This window comes from Salvia hispanica, chromosome 2, assembly GCF_029641045.1.
Source record: "Salvia hispanica isolate PSC_SH4W2 chromosome 2, Shi_PSC_v1, whole genome shotgun sequence".
Taxonomy (NCBI): domain Eukaryota; kingdom Viridiplantae; phylum Streptophyta; class Magnoliopsida; order Lamiales; family Lamiaceae; genus Salvia; species Salvia hispanica.
Window position 1 is genome coordinate 52,939,187 of NC_142693.1, and position 20,160 is coordinate 52,959,346.

Consider the following 20,160-nt stretch of genomic DNA (forward strand, 5'->3'; position numbering starts at 1 on the left):
AAGTTATAATTGGAATATTACGAGCAGCCACTGCAGAAGTAATATTGAACTCTCCCCATCCAAATCCGAAATTACAAGTAATTCGGGTTTCCGTTTAACTTTCATTTCCCGCGCTTAAGATAAAAATGTCCATTAATTAATTAATGTCTGTTATTGACTTAATTAATTAACTTCTTATTAATTCCAAGAGTGGACTTAGCATGAAACGCTTATTTATTATTCATAGAGTAATCAAACTCCAACTAGCTAGGTTCCGAATAATAAAACTTTGTTTCGCGCTCCTCTTGAGGACATTATCAAACGAGACTCAGCTCGCGCACGATTTAATATAATAGCAATCCTAGCACCGCTAGATATTGATACCACTGCCCAATATATCAGGATAATTGGGTTACAAAAAACCTGCACCATTTGATAAGTCAAAGTAATGCATAATCAATACCGCATGCTCAATGCTAACCTACATTGATTAAGAAACAAATATTTATCAAGACCTCGCCTTTCAGTAGATAGCCTAAGGACAAGTCTTGCTGTTAGATTCGTTCAGTGCTATACCACACCAATGTCATCTTATTTCAGTAAGGCTTAGAAATATGAGGACTGGCATTGCAACCTTTCTCGATGGATATTCAAATTCCATCTAGGTTGAGAAATTCATCTTTTTCTTTGTTTAGAACTGACCGTGTTACCTTAAAGTGGATGACGCCCACAACCGGTCTACTAAAATAAAGACTTAGACTTTGTTAAGTTAACTTATACATTTAAACATGCATTAGCATCCATTAAATGTAAAACATAACAACATTATGACAAAAATAATCTGTTTTATTCATTGGAAAATAAAATAAGAGTTTTACAGTATTCAATCACTCGAAACGTGATTTCTAGTATACAAACTCTAACAATCTCCCACTTATACTCAAAACACTTTCGAGTATACAAAATGTGCTAACGTCAAATTCTCCCACTTATACTGAAAGCGGATTGAGGTCTTGAATTAGTCGAACTCTCATTCCTTCAACATGGCTTTCAAACGGCTTCACCGCTAATGCCTTCGTGAAAGGATCTGCCAGGTTGTTTTCTGACTCAATCTTGACCACTTTTATGTCTCCTCTCTGCACTATATCTCGAATGATATGATACTTCCTCTCTATGTGCTTGCTCGCCTTATGAGCCCGTGGTTCCCTCGAATTTGCCACAGCACCAGAATTATCACAATAAATGGTGATGCTCTTGGGCATATTCGCAACCACACCTAAGTCCAGAAGGAAGTTCTTAAGCCACACAGCCTCTTTTGCAGCCTCCGAAGCGGCCACATACTCGGCTTACATGGTAGAGTCTGCAATGCATTTCTGTTTTACACTCTTCCAAATTACAGCTCCACCTCCTAAGGTAAACACATATCCGGAAGTTGATTTTCTCGAATCTACATCAGCTTGAAAATCTGAATCTGTATATCCTAAAGGACAGAGCTCGGTTGCATTGTAAACTAGAACATAGTCCTTAGTCCGATTAAGGTACTTGAGTATGTTCTTTACGGCAGTCCAATGTCCTTGGCCGGGACTTGATTGATATCTTGCTACCATGCCAACAACAAAGCAAATATCAGGTCTAGTACAAAGCATAGCATACATGAGACTACCAACTGCCGAGGCATATGGTATTCTTCTCATCTCTGCTATCTCAGATGTTGTCTTAGGACACATCTCTTGAGATAAATGGATGCCATGTCTAAAAGGTAGGAAACCTTTCTTGGCATCTTGCATGCTAAAGAGTCTAAGTACTGTGTCGATGTAAGATTCTTGGGATAAGCACAACATTCTCTTAGCACGGTTCCTAAGAACCTTGATACCGAGAATGTGTCCCGCATCACTCATATCTTTCATCTCGAACTGGCTGGACAACCAAGTTCGCACTGATGACAACATCTTTTTATTGTTTCCAATTAGAAGAATGTCATCTACATATAAAACTAAGAACACAACATTTCCCTTTTCAACCTTCTTATACACACAGCTTTCATTACGTCATTTTTCGAATCCAAACTTTTGAACAGTTTGATCGAAACACTGGTTTCATGATCTAGATGCTTGCTTGAGGCCATAAATGGCCTTCTTAAGCTTCCAAACCATGTGTTCCTTGCCCTTTACCACATAGCCTTCGGGTTGTTCCATGTAGATGGTCTTCTCAAGACTCCCGTTTAAAAACGCAGTCTTAACGTCCATCTGCCATACTTTCCAATCCATGTAGGCTGTTATAGACAAAAGTATACGGATCGATTTGAGCATGGCCACTGGGGAGAAGGTCTCATCGTAATCGATGCCTTCTTTTTGGGTATACCCCTTAGCCACTAGTCTTGCCTTAAAGACTTTAACTCGTCCATCGGGTCCACGTTTACGTTTGTATATCCACTTGCTCCCAATGGCAGTACAACCTTCGGGTAGGACAGACAAATCATAGACGTCTTTGTCTACCATTGATTGTAGTTCCAAATCCATTGCTTTCACCCATTCGCAATGATCGACATCTGCCTGTGCCTCTGCAAAATTCCAGGGATCAAGTACATGTTGGGGATAATCGCAGCGGAAAAAGCAAATTAAATAAATCCACAAAAGAATCTATTTAGGTGATTATGTGGGTCGATTCAATTTCATGCTTGAACATGTAGAAACATATAATTGCGCAATTAATCACATAATTTAAATTAAATTATGTTGTTGAATACTTACAACAATGATTCTCCAAAGAATCGAAGTGGCTTGCTACTTCTCCACGTGTAGATCTTGAAGCTTGATTGTGAATGCAAGACCAAAGATCTTCTAACCTATGACCCTTAACTCTATAGATCTAAATTCCTTGTGGGAGGAATCTCTTAGAAATTATAAGAATCTTGAAGGAGAAGACAAGAAAGCCAAGTGTGGAGGCTAGGGTTTGTGATAACATGTGTGTCTCCTCCTTACATTCTTATTTATAGAGTTTATGATGGGCTAGGTTAGGGATCTATGGGGCTTGGATTGGGCCTCCCCAATTGGACCTTCTTTACTAATTAAATTATAACCCATAATTTAATATAAGGCCAATGGAATATTTCTTGTGCCACTTTAGAAGAAATATTGACCGCCCAACCAATCCGTGATTACAAGCAATCCGGGTTAACCTCTTTAATATATTATTTCCCGTGTCTAAGACTTTCTATATCCATTAATTAATTTGTAGTCTGCTATAGACTTTAAATTAATTAATATCTTTATTTCCAAGAGTTTGTCTAGTACGAGATGTATATTAAAATATACTTTTCCTTTTCTATTTATTCTTGGATTAAATCCAAACCGGCCGGGTTTCCGAATAATAGAACTTCTCTCGAACACCTCTTGGGGATATAGTCAAACCGCGCAGGCACACGATTCAATGTAATAATAAAACTGACACCATTCTAGTTATTAATTACTACTACCTAAGATATCAGGAATATTGGGTTACGAAAAACCCGCACCTATTGATAAGTCAAAGCAGCGTATGATTAAATAACGTGTGTCATATATTATTACAAAGATTAGGAAATATTAAATCTCCAAGACATCGTCTTACAGTAGATAGCAACAAAGACGTGTCTATACTTTAGATCCATTCAATGCTATACCACACCAGTGTCACTAGTCATTCTCAAGGTAAAGACGACTTTCGGATGGACACTGCAACCTTTCACGATAGGTAGCCAAAGCCTATCTAGGTTGTGAAAAAAGTTTTACTTCTACAAGGTACCGGTTGGGCCACCTACTGTGATGACCTGTTCCACGACTCAACCTTCAATGTAGAAGACTTAGACTGATTTTACTTTCCGGCGTTTTAATTATATAATTAAATACGGTCAATAGCCATTAAAGTAAAATACACAGTGTGAAGAAAACATTTATTATTCTCATTAAATGAAGAGTGTTTACAATATACAAGCAATTTATCAAATTCAAAAACTCGAAAAATGCTTTTTAGTATATATGTTCCAACAATCTCCCACTTATACTCAAAACATGCTTTCGAGTATACTACTGTCAATTTCTTCAATTTCTCCCACTTATAGAGAAAGCAGGTCTGAGTCTTTAATGCATCTAACACCTAACCCTTCCATATGACGATCAAACGTCCCACCCGAGAGGGCTTTCGTGAAAGGATCAGCAAGGTTGTTTTCTGTTGCAATCTTGACTACTTGTATGTCACCTCTCTGTACAATCTCCCGAATGATATGGTACTTCCTCTCAATGTGTTTGCTTGCCTTATGGGATCGTGGTTCCTTTGAGTTTGCAACAGCTCCAGAGTTATCACAATATACCGTGATGCTCTTGGGCAAACTCTGAATCACACCCAACACCTTTAGGAAGTTCTTGAGCCATACAGCCTCTTTTGCAGCTTCAGAAGCAGCTACATACTCGGCTTCCATGGTCGAGTCCGCAATGCATTTCTGCTTTGCACTCTTCCATATAACGGCTCCACCTCCCAAGGTGAACACATAACCAGAAGTAGACTTCCTCGAATCACGATCAGATTGAAAATCTGAATCCGTGTACCCCATCGGACATAGATCAGATGCCTTGTAAACTAGAACATACTCTTTAGTCCTCTTCAGGTACTTGAGTATATTCTTTACTGCAGTCCAATGTCCTTGGCCAGGGTTCGACTGATACCTAGCCACCATGCCTACGGCAAAGCATATATCAGGTCGTGTACACAACATAGTATACATGAGACTTCCAACTGCCGAGGCATATGGAACCTTTTTCATGTCTTCTATCTCTATATGTGTCGTAGGACACATCTCCTTTGATAGATGAATTCCATGTCTGAAAGGGACGAAACCTTTCTTGGAATTTTCCATGCTAAAACGTTGTAGTACAGTATCAATGTAGGATTCTTGAGACAAGCACAACATTCTTTTCTTGCGATCTCTGATCACTTTGATTCCTAGAGTGTGTCCCGCATCTCCCAAGTCCTTCATCTCAAACTGGGTAGACAACCAGTTTCTTACGGACGACAACATCTTATTATTGTTTCCAATTAGTAAGATGTCATCCACGTAAAGTACCAAGAACACCACATTTGCACCTTCAACTTTCTTGTACACGCAACTCTCTTCTGGGCACTGATCAAAACCAAATGATTTAACAGTTTTATCGAAGCACATGTTCCATGCTCTGGATGCTTGCTTGAGTCCATAAATGGATCTTTTAAGCTTCCACACCATGTGCTCCTTGCCCTTAATTTCATAGCCCTCGGGTTGTTTCATGTAAATGGTTTCCTCAAGACTACCATGCAAGAAGGCGGTCTTGACATCCATTTGCCAAACTTCCCAGTCCATGTAGGCTGCGATGGATAGGAGAATCCTAATTGATTTAACCATAGCGACGGGTGAGAAGGTCTCATCATAATCGATGCCTTCTCTTTGGGTATAACCCTTTGCCACTAATCTAGCTTTGAACAATTTAACTTTCCCATCCGGACCTCGTTTACGCTTGAATACCCACTTACTCCCAATGGCAATGCAGCCTTCGGGTAGGTTTTCAAGGTCGTAAACGTCCTTATCCTCCATCGATTGTAATTCGGAATCCATTGCCTCAATCCAGTTGAGACTATCCAAATCATTTATTGCTTCTTTGTAGTTCCAGGGGTCAGGTTCTAGATGTCCGGAAGCTGAGTCTGAAGACTCTCCCAGACCAATCCACCTTTCTGGTTCTTTTGAAACCCTCCCACTACGACGAGGCTCTACAATCGTAGGAGTAGAAGAAGTTGTATTACGTGGTGCAATATTTTCTTGTGGAGTTTTCTCTTGTGTAATTGGAACGTCATCATCTCTCATTTCTTCAAGAGTGATTACACTTCTGGGTTTTTGATTCTTAATATACTCCTCTTCCAAGAACTTTGCATTTGTGCTTACAAATACTTTGTTGTCTTGAGGACTATAGAATTCATAGCCTTTTGTTCCTTTGGCATATCCCACAAACAAACATACCTCTGTGCGAGAGTCCAATTTACTTAGATCTTTAACTAGCACATGCGCCGGACAACCCCATATCTTGAGATGTTCTAGGTTGGGCTTACGCCCAGTCCACAACTCATGAGGTGTTTTGGGCGCTGACTTTGTAGGTAAGTTATTGTGGGTGTAACACGTTGTTTCTAGCGCAAACCCCCAAAGGAATTTTGGCAACTGAGCATAACACATCATTGATCGAACCATTTCAAGAAATGTTCGATTTCTCCTTTCCGCAACTCCATTTTGTTGAGGAGTGCCAGGTGCAGTCAGTTGGGATTCAATCCCAGCTTCCGCTAAGTAGCCCAAAAATTCATCACTAAGATACTCGCCTCCTCGATCAGATCGTAAGGCTTTCATAGTCTTACTATGACGCGTTTCTGCAAATGCCTTGAATAGTTTGAATTTTTAAAAAGATTCTGATTTGCGTTGCATCAAATAGACTTGGGCTAGTCTTGAATAATCATCAATAAAGGTGATGAAATATACATAGCCTCCCCTAGTTTGAATTTGGAATGGACCACACACATCCGAGTGAATGAGATCTAGTACTTTCTTGGCTCTATTTCCTTTGATCTTAAAGGATCTTTTGGTCATCTTGTCTTCCAAGCAGGATTCGCAAGTTGGAAAGGGGTCTAAACTTAGTCCCTCAATTGAGCCAAGGCTCGCCAACTTTTGGATCCTTCTCGGATTGGCATGCCCAAGCCTTAGATTCCATAAGTACATATCATTCATATCATGTGGTGAAATCTTTCTCTTGCGAGAAACAGATATGTTATTCGACTCAACAACTTGATGCGTAGAGCGTATAGTATACAAGTTATTATCCATGATACCTTGACAGATAAAATAATCATCTCTCCTTATAATGCAAGCATCATTGAAAGAAATAGAATATCCGTCAAAAACCAGTTTAGAAACAGAAATCAAGTTCCTTCTAAACGAAGGTATCAATAAAACATTGTTTAATACCAAAACTCTACTACTAGAAAAGCGAATTAAACAGCTCCCACTGCAATCGCTCCCACTCTAGTAGCATCCCCCAGATGGACAATGATCTCCCCTTCACTTAGTTTCCTTGAATCCTACAACAAAGCGGGATCGAAACATACATGATCAGTTGCTCCCGTATCTACTACCCATTGATGGGTAGAAACAGTTGCTAAGTAAGTTTCAAGAACATGAGCTTGGTGTTTACCTTGACCATTTGGACCTTTACCCTTCTTGGGGCAATCAGGCTTCCAATGTCCCTTTTCACCACACTTGAAACACTTTCCAGTTTTTCTTGCTTTAACCTTCTTCTTGCCCTTCTTCGCCTTCAATCCCTTGGCAGCCTGCTCCGCCTTGCCATCCTTCCTAGGTCTAGTGACTTTGGAACTGGAGGCGCGGTCAACCAACATTGCTTGCTTGGCTTGGGCATAAATGCCTTCAGCGTTTTGAAGCTCAGTTAGTAGCTCAGCCAAGTTAAGGTCTTGCTTAGTCATCTCATAGTTGACTTTAAACTGTTGAAAGCTTGCCGGAAGACTTTGGAGTATTATGTCCACCTGGGAATCTGGATCAATCGATCCTCCCAAGACCTCAATTTGATTGAGATGGCGCATCATTTCAAGGACATGGTCCCTGACTGGCATGCCCTCCTTCATCGTCTTATTCATGAGACTCCTAATCGCTAGAGATCTAGCAGATCGACTCTGAGTCCCAAAAAGAGATCTAAGGTTCTCCATGATCTCATAAGCGGATTCGTAGGAATGATGCTGATGTTGAAGCACATTTGACATAGAAGCCAAAATATAGCGCTTCGCCATCTCATTTGCCTTAATCCACTTATTGTACACGGCCTTATCTTCCGCAGAAGCATTATCAGCAGGTTTTGCAGGGCAATCGGTTTCAAGCACAAACTTATAATCATCAGCGATAAGGACAATGTCCAAATTACGTTTCCAGTCTACATAGTTAGGCCCCTCGAGTTTGTTTTCTTTCAAGATCACAGATAATGGATTGAGCGACATAATTGATATTGACTGAGAAAAATAAAAGGTATCCATCACACAACCATACATGATAAAGGAATGTAAAAACCATAAAACATTCGAAAATCACATATGCTATTAAAACGCTAAATAAACAAGCACCAAAAGGATGTCATGGATTATTTAGATTTTTAAAAAAAATTCTTGGTCACAATACCGACAGATAGTCCAGAGACCATAAGAATGGCATGGCTGCCTAATATTGCCTAAGCTAGTACCATAATTCTAGTCCTCAAGAATCTTATCTTGCTTTGAATACTCCTCTAAAGAAAGGTCGCACGCCACTCAACAAGATTCTAAGACCATGGTTAACATCTTTTAAATAATGCTCATTTCGTGATAATATCGCTCCCACTGGAATCAATATTCCTTCAGAAACATGCCTTTTATTTAAAAGAACCATTTTAGTTATTCAAATCTTATGAAATCTGTAAATATTACTAATAACATAACTCCTCTAAAGAAAGGTCGAAATGTTATATAATTTACTTCACATTTGAATACCATTTATGGAGACCATATACAACATGACTGTTCGTAATTATCGCTTAGTCATTTTTTAGTTAAAATGGTTTTCATTTGATTATCATGCAAGCAAATAATTATTTAACTCACATAAGATGTAAATCACATAGGCAAATAAATGTGCACACTTTGTCACATCACACATAACCAAATAAATCATTTGATTTTAAACCACTAAGTGTCTAAACCCAAATAATTAAAATAAATCACAATTTATCCTTTCCATGAACCATGGTACTCCGGATAAAAAGGATTAAATAAAATATATACCCCATTTGAATAAAACAAATATCTAGGGTATAAAAATTAGGTCAAGACCACACATTGGGCCTTGCCTATTAATCGGGCCATCTAAAACCCTAATTAGGGTTTTGCCCTAAAATAAAAACATCTAGCCGCCGCCGCCTTCTAGGGATCCGCGCCGCCGTCGTCTTCATCGTCGGGACTGCCCTGCCGCCGCCAAGCTCCGGGAACCGCAGCCGCCGCTGCTGCCGCCAGCCGTCAGCCACCGCGCCGCCGCCTCGATCTGCGCGCGGCTGAAAACCCTAGGGGTTCCAGCCGCCGCCGAAGCTGCCTGCACAGCCGCCGCCCGCCTAGCTACTGCCCGCCGACGCCCGCTCCTGCCCGGCTACCGCCGACGCCGTGCACCGGCGACCGCCACCGCCAGCCGCCCTGCCGCCTCGATCTACGCGCGGCTGAGCTCGCTAGGGTTTCAGCCGCCGCCAAGGCTGCCAGCCGCTGTTCTGCCGCATGCCCAGCCGCCAGCCGCCGCCGCCGCCTAGATCTGCGTGCGGCCGAGCCCGCTAGGGTTTCGGCCGCCGCCTGGGCCTTCTCCTCGTCGGCTTCGTCTTCATCTTGTTTTTCTCCATCGTATTACATTTCTTTGTATTCTAACTATTACATTTGTTTACAAAGGAAATATACAAGGGAAAAACAAAACATAATCTACCACGGTCAACCCCCGTGGGTTTACAATAAAACGAAGAACAACAAGATTCAACAATCACGCAATATTGCAAGCATGAAAACAATCATCCATCACATTTTTCAAACATGTAGATCTACACAAGTAGAATACAATAAACATAGATCAAGAATAAACTATCATAGATCTACAATATTCTTAAGAATATTCTTATAGATCTAGAATATTCCATTTAACAACTATATAAAATAGATCTAGAATATATTCTATAGATCTTGGAGTACTCTTTTGTAGATCAAGACATTCTTCATCAATCTTGAATAAAATTCATAGATCTAGAATGTTCTTTAGCCGATCTAGAGTATTCACTTATAGATCTAAAATATTCTTCATTGATCCATGTAATTTTGAAAAAACAAGATTAAACCCACATAATCAGAGCCTAAAAGCATGGCTCTGATACCAATTGTTGGGGATAATCGCAGCGGAAAAAGCAAATTAAATAAATCCACAAAAGAATCTATTTAGGTGATTATGTGGGTCGATTCAATTTCATGTTTGAACATGTAGAAACATATAATTGCGCAATTAATCACATAATTTAAATTAAATTATGTTGTTGAATACTTACAACAATGATTCTCCAAAGAATCGAAGTGGCTTGCTACTTCTCCACGTGTAGATCTTGAAGCTTGATTGTGAATGCAAGACCAAAGATCTTCTAACCTATGACCCTTAACTCTATAGATCTAAATTCCTTGTGGGAGGAATCTCTTAGAAATTATAAGAATCTTGAAGGAGAAGACAAGAAAGCCAAGTGTGGAGGCTAGGGTTTGTGATAACATGTGTGTCTCCTCCTTACATTCTTATTTATAGAGTTTATGATGGGCTAGGTTAGGGATCTATGGGGCTTGGATTGGGCCTCCCCAATTGGACCTTCTTTACTAATTAAATTATAACCCATAATTTAATATAAGGCCAATGGAATATTTCTTGTGCCACTATAGAAGAAATATTGACCGCCCATCCAATCCGTGATTACAAGCAACCCGGGTTAACCTCTTTAATATATTATTTCCCGTGTCTAAGACTTTCTATATCCATTAATTAATTTGTAGTCTGCTATAGACTTTAAATTAATTAATATCTTTATTTCCAAGAGTTTGTCTAGTACGAGATGTATATTAAAATATACTTTTCCTTTTCTATTTATTCTTGGATTAAATCTAAACCGGCCGGGTTTCCGAATAATAGAACTTCTCTCGAACACCTCTTGGGAATATAGTCAAACCGCGCAGGCACACGATTCAATGTAATAATAAAACTGACATCATTCTAGTTATTAATTACTACTACCCAAGATATCAGGAATATTGGGTTACGAAAAACCCGCACCTATTGATAAGTCAAAGCAGCGTATGATTAAATAACGTGTGTCCTATATTATTACAAAGATTAGGAAATATTAAATCTCCAAGACATCGTCTTACAGTAGATAGCAACAAAGACGTGTCTATACTTTAGATCCATTCAATGCTATACCACACCAGTGTCACTAGTCATTCTCAAGGTAAAGACGACTTTCGGATGAACACTGCAACCTTTCACGATAGGTAGCCAAAGCCTATCTAGGTTGTGAAAAAAGTTTTACTTCTACAAGGTACCGGTTGGGCCACCTACTGTGATGACCTGTTCCACGACCCAACCTTCAATGTAGAAGACTTAGACTGATTTTACTTTCCGGCGTTTTAATTATATAATTTAATATATAATTAAATACGGTCAATACCCATTAAAGTAAAATACACTGTGTGAAGAAAACATTTATTATTCTCATTAAATGAAGAGTGTTTACAATATACAAGCAATTTATCAAATTCAAAAACTCGAAAAATGCTTTTTAGTATATATGTTCCAACAGTACATTGTTGTCCGAGGAGTGATCCATGCACTCACCCAAACCAATGTATCTATCGGGCTCATGAGAGACCCTCCCACTGCGGCACGGCACTACAACATCTGGTGTATTAGTTGAAGTTTCTGGATTTGTTGTTACACTAGGTAATTGTTCTTGGTTAATAGAAGTTGTGACTTGAGTTAGCTCTTCAAGAGCTATCTCACTGCTGGGCTTATGATTCATTATATAGTCTTCCTCTAAGAATGTGGCATGAGTGCTCACAATCACTTTCTGATCTCTGAGACTATAGAATTCATAAGTTTTCGTTCCTCTAGGGTATCCTATAAACACACATACCTCCGTCCTAGATTCCAGCTTAGTTGGATCATTTTCCAATACATGGGCCGGACACCCCCACACTCTGAGATGTTCCAGATTGGGCTTCCGCCCATTCCACAACTCATATGGGGTAGTAGGAACTGATTTGGAAGGTAAGTGGTCTAAGAGATAGGTTGCCGAAAGCAATGCATGCCCCCAAAACGAAATAGGTAACCGTGCATAACTCATCCTCGAGCGGACCATATTTAATAAGGTCATATTCCTTCTTTCAGCTACGCCATTCTGCTGGGGTGTGCCCGGCGCAGTCGTTTGGAATTGAATTCCCGCTACTGATAAGTAGTCCAAAAAGTCGGCGCAAGCGCCGACGAATCGCACATCTCATGCGTTCGAATAATTCAAGTTCTATGATTCGAATGTTCTTGAGTTGATCATGCATAAAATAATAACAAAAACACAAGAACATGCTTCGTAATCAAATAAAACATGCATACATGAATTTCGCGAAATTTAAATCCAAATAATCAGAGCCAAAGAGTGTCTCTGATACCAATTGATGGAACCGGCAGCGGAAGCGGTGTTGAACTTGATTATCATAATTTTACAATTATTAATCACACCAATAAATCACATAATAATCAGATCTATTTAGCAGATTATTTAGACAAAATCTATTCGCGTAATTATCACATGTATCATGCTCATAACTTGAATTAATCATGCTATAAGAATATTGAAACCTAAAACATGCTTTTCTACGGAGCAGAAAAATACCTAATTAATTCTCCAAAGAATTGAAGATGGCTAGCTCCTTCTCCACGTGATGCTTTGAATACTAGACCACAAATCTTCTCTCTGGTTCCCGAACTGTATTCCAATATCAGTGTGGGCTGATCTTACTAGAATACTAGGACTTAAATAAAGAAGACAGAAGAAATCCTTTTGGGAATAGGAGTGGAATTCGAAATCTCCTTCAGCTAGGGGGCCGAAAATTTTCAAAAATTTTATGAAATAAAATTGTGTTATTTCGGTCTCCTTTATTCTCCTATTTATATTAAGTTCCTTTTGGACCCAGACATGGATCTATGGAAGGTTTTGGATATGGGCTCATCCAATTTACTTTTTACTAATTAAATTGAACCCATAATTTAATATAAGTTATAATTGGAATATTACGAGCAGCCACTACAGAAGTAATATTGAACTCTCCCCATCCAAATCCGAAATTATCCGGGTTTCCGTTTAACTTTCATTTCCCGCGCTTAAGATAAAATGTCCATTAATTAATTAATGTCTGCTATTGATTTAATTAATTAACTTCTTATTAATTCCAAGAGTGGACTTAGCATGAAACGCTTATTTATTATTCATAGAGTAATCAAACTCCAACTAGCTAGGTTCCGAATAATAAAACCTTGTTTCGTGCTCCTCTTGAGGACATTATCAAACGAGACTCAGCTCGCGCACGATTCAATATAATAGCAATCCTAGCACCGCTAGATATTGATCAACTACCCAATATATCAGGATAATTGGGTTACGAAAAACCCGCACCATTTGATAAGTGAAAGTAATGCATAATCAATACCGTATGCTCAATGCTAACCTACATTGATTAAGAAACAAATATTTATCAAGACCTCGCCTTTCAGTAGATAGCCTAAGGACAAGTCTTGCTGTTAGATCCGTTCAATGCTATACCACACCAATGTCATCTTATTGCAGTAACGCTTAGAAATATGCGGACTGACATTGCAACCTTTCTCGATGGATAGTCAAATTCCATCTAGGTTGTGAAATTCATCTTTTTCTTTGTTTAGAACTGACCGTGTTACCTTAAAGTGGACGACGCCCACAACCGGTCTACTAAAACAAAGACTTAGACTTTGTTAAGTTAACTTATACATTTAAACATGCATTAACATCCATTAAATGTAAAACATAACAACATTATGACAAAAATAATCTGTTTTATTCATTGGAAAATAAAATAAGAGTTTTACAGTATTCAATCACTCGAAACGTGATTTCTAGTATACAAACTCTAACAAGTTGGGGTTTGGTGCCCCTTACACAGCGGAAGACTTGTACAATACAAATAAATCAGACACAGATCTATTTGACCGATTATGCGATTAATCAATACACATGTTAAACATATAATTGCATGCTAGAACGCAAATAATTCATGCTCATAGAAAGTATAAATCCTAAAACATGAATTCTACGGTTTAGGGTTACCGATTTGATTCTCCAAAGAATCGTCGATTGCTCGCGCCTTCTCCACGTGATGATCTTCGATACTAGACCACGGATCTTCTCTCTGGTTCCCGAACTGTATCTCGATATCAGGGTGGGGTGATCTTATCAAAATACTAGGAATCGAATAAAGAAGACAGAAAATTCCTCACGGAGGAGGAGCTGAAAATTCCGTTCTCCTTCCTAGAGAGAAGGGACGAAAATTTCATGTGAATGAAATAATGATTATTTTGCCTCCTTTATTCTCCTATTTATATTAAGTTCCTTTTGGGCCCAGACAGGGATCTATGGAAGGTTTTGGATATGGGCTCCCCCAATTAGCCTTTTTACTAATTAAGTTGAACCCACAATTTAATACAAGCTTATATTGGAATATTACGAGCAGCCACTACAGAAGTAATATTGAACTCTCCCCATCCAAATCCAAAATTACAAGTAATTCGGGTTTCCGTTATTTATATTATTTATTTCCCGCACTTAAGATATAAATGTCCATTAATTAATTAATGTTTTCTATGGACTTAATTAATATCTTATTAATTCCAAGAGTGGACTTAGCAAGAAACACTTATTTATTATTCATAGAGTAATACAACTCCAACTGGCCAGTTTGCTGAATAATAAAACCTTGTTCAAGCTCCTCTTGAGGACATTATCAAACGAGACTCACCTCGCGCACGATTCAACATAATAGCAATCCTAGCACCGCTAGAAATTAATCACCACTACCCAATATATCAGGATTATTGGGTTGCGAAAAACCCGCACCATTTGATAAGTCAAAGTAGTGCATAATCAATACCGTATGCTCAATACTAACATATGTAGATTAAGAAATAATATTTTATCAAGACCTAGTCTTTCAGTGGATAGCATAAAGACACGTCTTGCTGTTAGATCCGTTTAGTGCTATACCACACCAATGTCATCTTATTTCAGTAAGGCTTAGAAATATGCGGACTGACATTGCAACCTTCCACGATAGGTAGTCTAAGCCTATCTAGGTTGTGAATTTCTTCTTTTTCTTTTGCAAAGCATTGCATAGATCTGACCGTGTTACCTTAAAGTAGACGCCGCCCACAACCGGTCTACTAAGCAAAAGACTTAGACTTTGTTTGCTTCTTATACATTTAAATGTTTATAAAACATCTTATAAATGCACAAGCAAACACAATGTAATAATAATAGTGATTCTATTCGTGCGGAACTGCTCGAATAATACTGAATCGGGTTAAAAGTGGATTGTAGAGTTTTACGTATACAAGCAAGATTCTATTCGCGCGAAACTACTCGAAACATGCTTTTCAGCATATCAAACCTAACAATCTCCCACTTATACTCAAAACATGCTTTCGAGTATACCCACTGCCAAAAACTCTCCCACTTATACTCAAAGTAGGTCTTTGTACTAGATATATCGAACTACCATTCATTTCACTAAGTGAAAGAAAAATCTGCTTGGTTGTTCTCTGATAAAATCTTTTTCACCATAATGTCTATGCTGCGTACTTGATCTTTAATTAATTTCATCCCCATATGTGATTGCTTAGCTTAATAAACTCGTGCGTCCCTTGAGTTAGCCTTCACTAGAGTAATAAAAAATAATACTCATAGGCATACTCAAACTTACGCTTAGTCCTTGGGGGCGCCAGTTCGAATCCAACCTCAGAACTCTTTGGCCAATTGTCCACCCCATTGATCGGGTATAGCACATTCTCGTACAGGATCATCATCGTGGACTTCAAATAATATCGGGAGACGTAACGCGTGACATCCTCGCCATTCTTGTTAATTACAGCGATAGCATGAGTGCACGGGATTCCGGTTAGCTGCCGCTGTCTGCACGAGCATGCAAAATCCCGCATGTTCACAACATATTGGCCAGAGGGCCTGATACTTGGTAAGAAGCTTCTCCGTTCCATGTAGCTCTCCACGAAGAAGCCCCCGCGTACAACTTATCCATAATCTCCTTGATAACAGGAGGGACTACGTGGTCGTAGTTCTTGATCCACTGGCCTCTGATCTGAATCCTTTCCATCTGACTCGCCCGAATGTCCTCCAACATACTGATAATAGCTTTCTCTCGAGCCAATGCAACCTTTGAATTGAATGTCTCGCAAATATTGTTGAGGAGCACATCACAACAAGTATGCGGGGAGAAATAGGCCTTCACCCATTGTTCTTTGTGAGCAACCCCAGTAGGCCAGTGATGTGCTTGGGGATACTCAACCCGCAAAGCATCCATCAATCTCCCACAACCGGTCCTTGAAATTCTCCCCGACGAATCTCTTCTTGAAATTGTTGTAGATTTGCTGCACACAAAAGCGATGTTCGCTCTGTGCGAAATCCTCAGCAATCACTTTTGCAAGACCCTGCCACCAAGTGCAAAATAAATCACAGTTAGAGTTAAAGTATTAAACTTTAATTACAATCGAAGTATATAAGTACTGATGAAATCACATAACACAAACCTTTTGTTGGTCAGACATAAACACATATCTTGGGCCATTCGCATGCAAGTCTAGGTCTTCAGACAAGTATTCTAGAAACCATTTCCACTAGACGTAGCCCTCTGCCTCAGTCACTGCCCAAGAAATCGGCCACCAGCCATTGTTAGGATCAATTCCCATTGCTGTCATGAGTTGTCCTCTATACATTCTTCGCAAGAAACAAAGATAATGGGACGACAAAAATGCATCCACCCCTTCTTCAATGGTCCCAGACAACAATAGAACCTCATGAATCTCGGGGCTAAGGCGCCAGGATCCCTCATATTCTCGTAGTGTACATGCACGCTGGAATTAGGGTGTGTCCGTTCCAATTCAGCCTTATAGTAGAACAAGTTCCTGTATTGGGGTGTCGCAGAGCCGAATATGCCTTCCAGTGCGTGCTCTCTGGCTCGATATGCTTTCATCCTACCGATCATCAAGCCAAAATCTTCGTCGACACACTGCCGTATAGCTGCGAGTGGAATGTGTGGGTTGTCTTTGATCTTCTCCATGTAACGCTCACCTAGCCACTTTGCTGTGAGCCATCTCTGATCCAGAACTTGAGATCATGTGTGAGCGTGATCCCGTTGCATGTTCATCACCACATAATCATGTCTGTTGTGTGTTTCGAGCTTCCTCAAGTACACATACCACTCACAGCCTTGCCCCTTACACACGACACGAAGTTTGTCGCCGTCATTTTTTTTCACATGAACTCGGCGTCTGGTCATGATAGCGTACTGTCGCAACACTTCATAAAAGAAATCTATGTCCTTCAACACATTACCGGGCCTCCACAATGGAAGCTCATTTCGCTAGAGCTTGAACGGGGTATACTTAATACCTTTCCTCTTTAAACCCTCCAAATCCTCAAGATCGTCAAGATCTTCAAGATCTTGTAGCTCCTCTGCATTTTCATCATCGCAAAGTGGGTTATCTGCCTTGTTCATCTTCTCCACGACCGGCGAATACTTCCTCCGCCGTTTCGACCCTGCCTCCGGCCGGTCTTCACCTTCCGCCGGCTCTTCACCTTCAACCGGCACTTGTTCCTACTCTTCATTTACAGCATGCTATTGTTGGAAAATTTATTCATAATAACATGTAAATAACTGCTCATCTCGGCACATGTTTGCCAACAATATAAAATGGTCGATCTCGTCATCTTCATCATCAGTCGGAGGTCCCTCGTTATGGAGATGGCAGCTGTCCGGAACATAGTCAAATGATGGAATGTATATATCATCAGAAGGTACTACTTCGGGCTCCTCAATGACTTCCGGTACCGGTACAGCAGGTGTGCTACTTCAGACGCATCATCAGACACTTATGCCGTTGGAGCTCCATGTTGCACATCACGTTCAACTTCTGACATTAACATTTCATCCGTCATGTCCTCTATGATGGGAACTTCCAACTGCAGTTCCTCTGAAAACTCGATGGTCGGTTGGTACACATCCTCTTCTACACTGGGCTTTTCCACTGAGTCTGTAACTTTGTCACTTGAATTCACGGTTGAAGGAATTGGAACCACGTGTTCATCTGATACTGGCAGCCTTGGAATAACAACCTACAATCAACAAAAGTCCAGAAAACATATATCACAAACCAAGACCAAACATATTTCAAAATCACAAACGAAGACCAAACAACCAAACATTCTATATAATCACAAACGTAGTTGCAAGTAATGTTTTTACTACCTCTGCCATGGAAGCGTGGGCTTCTGTATCCATTGAGTCTATAACTTGGTCATCCACTGCAATAACTTCATCACGTGGATCATCGTTTGGAGGACTTCGCATTGGATGTTCATCTGTCACTGGCGGCCTTTGAATAAAAACCTACAGTGCACAACACATAAATCAGAACCGAATACCAAACATTGAATTTAATATATACATAACAAGCGTAGTTGCAAATTGTGTTGCACCTACGTTGCAAGTTGTGTTGCAACCTCTGATATGCAACCGTCACCATCTCCTTCAACTACACTAACTTCGTCCATGGCTTCAACATCATGTTGTACATCCCTTGGTTCTGATTGATCTCTTGGTATTGGGACATCCTACATTACAATCCACAAAACATAAAAGAATGAATCACAACAACCCTCAATATTTAAGTATGTAATCACAGACATTATTATACCTCTGGCACGCATGCATGGACATCTCCTTGTACAACAACCCCAACTGATACATCATTGTCTTCAACATCAATCATAGCAGATTCGGGTTGGGCTCCTTTTTCACTACTACATGAATCAAAAGCGTGCATCAAATTCTTAGCAGTAGCCTCCTCTTCCATCAATTTCTTAGCAGCAGCAGCCTCATCGTCCTTTTTCCATTGCCGACGGGCGTCTTTTAAACTCTCGGTAAGATATTGTTCGAACTCAATATCCCTTGGGTACCACTCAATCATCAATGGCTTCCCCTTTCCCTGATGCTGCTGCTTCCCCTTTCCCTGATCCTGCTGCTCCCTATTCCTTTTCCGTTTAAGAGGCCTTGGCACAACTAGATCAGGTTCCTCAATCTCTTCAATGACCACTCCGGATTTTTTGCAAACTTTACGATATTTGAGATACTCCTCCGCTTTTTCCTTACGCTGCTTCAGTAAGGCGGCTGCCCGCGTAATCTCGACGACGTAAAGGTGAACTAGCTTTGTGCTAGTAGCCGCCACTTGGAGAAAACCAGTTAGATGTGGTTCCTCAATAAGGGGCATCAACGAGCCTCCTATGTCAATGCCCATACACTTATCACTGTACTTCGGATGGCAGTAATAAAACTCACAAACAGTTTTCATATCGTACTTCAACTTTAGCACCATACTTGAGTGATCCAAGAAGTCAAAGCAGGTTATGTTGCAAAAGTCAAAGAATGTCAAAAGACCCCCACAATACTTCTTCTGTTTATTGATTTCGCAGATCGCACCCCAGTGGTGTAAAGCAACCGAGAACCTCTCGGGATAGTCCTCTGTAAGGGTTTAGGGAGTTTACAACAAAAAAAATTCAAAATTAAACCATGAACCTCTGTTATGGTTTAGGGTTAGGGAGTTAAGATATAAAAAAAATCAAAATTAAACCAATTCACCAAATGCCACGACATCAAAACAAATTCCCAAAATTTTCTATTTCGGAACCCTAAATCACAGCTTGAATCTAGTGAACGAGTTGTGAAATTTTATTGAACGATTTGTGAAATTTTAGAAGAAAACTTACTGTATTCTGTTTCTGGGACAAAGAAATCCAATTCAGGATCGCGGATGTCCCATGTCTCTGGGTCTACGTCGTTCCGGTGCCGGTGCGCGGCTAGATTGCGTTTTCCGCCGTGAGCGACCCCGGGAGGACGACGCTCCAGAGGAACCACCTCGCTTCCGAGAGGACGACGCTCCAGAGGAACCACCTCGGTTCCGTTTCAGCGGCATGATGAAATAGGTTAGATGAAAACGGCGACTCAAATGGAACAAAAATGGGTTGAAAGAAATGGAGAAAATAGAGTGAAATGGAGTGGAGAGAGAAGAGAGCGCAAAAGAAATAGGAAAAGTGATTTGGAGGGAAGATTAATTTTAGAAACATTTCAATGCAAGTCTTGGTATAGGTGGCGTGTAGGAGGCGAAGAGGCGAAACAACTCTGGCATTTTCGAGGGAGAGAGGATGGAAGATATGACATTTTGTGTCATAT

At 40.0% G+C, this 20,160-nt stretch overlaps 1 pseudogene; it reads right to left on the reverse strand.

Moving 5' to 3' along the window:
- Positions 1–4,072: 4,072 nt before the first annotated feature.
- LOC148932624 (secreted RxLR effector protein 161 pseudogene) lies at positions 4,073–4,738 on the reverse strand (annotated as a pseudogene).
- Positions 4,739–20,160: the final 15,422 nt, after the last annotated feature.